The sequence below is a fragment of the Lithobates pipiens genome, unplaced genomic scaffold, assembly GCF_037356315.1.
Source record: "Lithobates pipiens isolate NorthernLeopardFrog02 unplaced genomic scaffold, aLitPip1_a1.2 Scaffold_1, whole genome shotgun sequence".
Taxonomy (NCBI): domain Eukaryota; kingdom Metazoa; phylum Chordata; class Amphibia; order Anura; family Ranidae; genus Lithobates; species Lithobates pipiens.
The window spans coordinates 196,297,853-196,300,249 of NW_027507685.1; the positions used below are offsets into that span (position 1 = coordinate 196,297,853).

At 40.1% G+C, this 2,397-nt stretch overlaps 1 pseudogene; it reads right to left on the minus strand.

Moving 5' to 3' along the window:
* Nucleotides 1-1,089: 1,089 nt before the first annotated feature.
* On the minus strand, nucleotides 1,090-2,177 carry LOC143988772 (3-galactosyl-N-acetylglucosaminide 4-alpha-L-fucosyltransferase FUT3-like; annotated as a pseudogene).
* Between the last annotated feature and the right edge of the window lie 220 nt (nucleotides 2,178-2,397).

Genomic DNA, 2,397 nt, shown 5'->3' on the forward strand with positions numbered 1-2,397 from the left:
GAACTTTTTAAACAAGTGGCCAGTTTACTGTCTTTATGTCTAGGAGGGCTAGACTGTGGCCTGTGGGGAAAAAAAATGTCCTGGCATCCAGTGGGATTAAACAGTGCCCTATCTTTGGTGTCAGTGGGGGGAATAGTATTGTTGGTGTCAGTTGGATGAATAGTGCCCCATCATTGGTGTCAAAGGAAAGAATTCTGCCCCATCGTTGATGTCAGTGGGAGGAATTGTGCCCTTTTGTTGGTGTCAGTGGGTGGAATAGTGCCCCACTGTGGGTGTCAGTAGGAGGAGTAGTGGCCTATCATTGGTATCACTGGAAGGAATTGTGCCTTATCGTTGGGGTCAATGGAAGAAATTGTGCCCACCATTGGTGGGAGTGGGAGGAATTGTGCCCCATTGATGGTGTCAGTGGAATGGAATGGTGCCCCAAGGGCTGGACAAATGCAAGCAGAGGGCCACATCCGGCCCCAGGGCTACAGTTTGGTGACCGCTGGCTTACAGAGTACTCTGAGTTAGGATGGACTTTCTTCCATTCTGTGCCCTTTGTCGAATAGGACCAAGGTAGCCAGAGTAGAGATCCAGAGCTGCATGTAGGTTGAACATTTACCAAGGGGTAATTTCTTCTTGGGAGTGTTGTGTTAGCAACAATATTTCATAGTTTGAACTAAATAACAATTTACTCTACATACAGTAGAAAATAATTATTTACAGTATCAAATAATATTTCAAGTCCAACATTAACAAAAACCTACTTATTTCATTTTGTATAACGAGATGAACGGTTAGAACCTCTGCCAGGTTTTTACTTTTGTTTGTGTCCTTAGTGGGGAGAGTCCCACTTTCTCTCAGGACAGGTAGTGATAGCAAATCTCTCCAATGCAGATAGAGAAAATAGAAAAGAACAGAATTTTAATAGCGTGAGGAAGGGTTACATTTTTGGACAATGTTAATATTGCATGGGGTTACAGGCACAGGAAGTAAGGCAACTCCTCCCAGTAGTGTTCCAGACTGAAATGAAACCTGACATACATTTTGTCCCACTCTATCTAAAACTAGCTGGAGTTAGGATTTAATCTACAAATGTCAGAGGCGCTATACATCCTTCAGAAACCACTTAGCTATTTGATGAACGACCTGATATCTTGGACTCTGCTTTATGACTGCACATGCTTTACAGTACTGATATGGCCTTCCCTCACCTATCTTTACATAGTATCGGGATCTCCATTTGAAATACTTTTGGTACTTCACATCATCTTTGTCCAGCTCAAGAAGATAATTGGCCAGCTCCTTTGGACTTGGAAAATCATCAACATGAATGAAGGCATCTCCTGGGACAAACTGCTCATAGTTCTTATGGGACGTTCCTAATACAACTGGAACAGCCCATGAACCAAGGCATTTGACCAAAGCTTCTCAGTGATATAGTCCCTATATATGGAATTCTCAAAAGACAAATAAAATTTGTATTGAGATATTGTTAGGTGGAAATCTTTACTGCTCAGTGGCATGTGCTTTGCTCCATAAACATCTATTGGAACATGTTTATTTAGCTCTTCATAATAAGCAATGCAACGAACACCAGGATACCACTTGCTGACCACCCAAGATACCAGCTTGGACTTCTTGGGAATGGAGAAGTTTTGAGGCTCTTTCATTGTTTCTATTTGGCCATATGGCATAAAAATATCTGAATCCTGACGGAACGCCATAGTTACATTGAACAAGTTGTCCATCATCTCCAAGTTTTTAATAATCAGTGGAGGTTCTAAGTTAAACCACACCCAACGCTGGAAAGAAGGTCTTGGCTGTTGAGGTAATGCATATCTATTCCCTATAGCTGCATGATGTATAACAACGGCATCGGCAATACCATATAGACTCCTGTCTGTTGAAAGCTTGCATCCAGGAAAACCTAATTCTGTACACTTGTCTAACGCAAACTGCTGCCCCCAAGGCCAGTTCCAAACCAGAACAATAGTGTCTTTTGGTGTTAGCGTTGAATTTGGTTTCACTGATATCCTGTACTGGACCTCATTGTCTTGCTTATGTATCATTTCTCGACATTCTGAATTATAATGAACAAAGTCTGACCGGTACCAGAAGAATGAAAAGAGAAAAAAAATGATCAATATGAGAAACAGGATTATGTGTTGCTGACTGATTGATGCTGAAATCATCTTTCATCTGTGGAGAAATTAAAAAGCAACATTACTTTTCAAGCTTGTACCATTATTATTTTTAAACAAAGAAAACTGTAAGCTCTGCTATTTTACAACAAGTATGTTAAAGTGGATGTAAACTCAAATTGAATGACATTTAGCTTGCTAAATTATTATGTATCATAAAAATTGTCCCTTTTTAAAAAAAATAATGTTTTGGCCCTTTTTAAAATCCTTT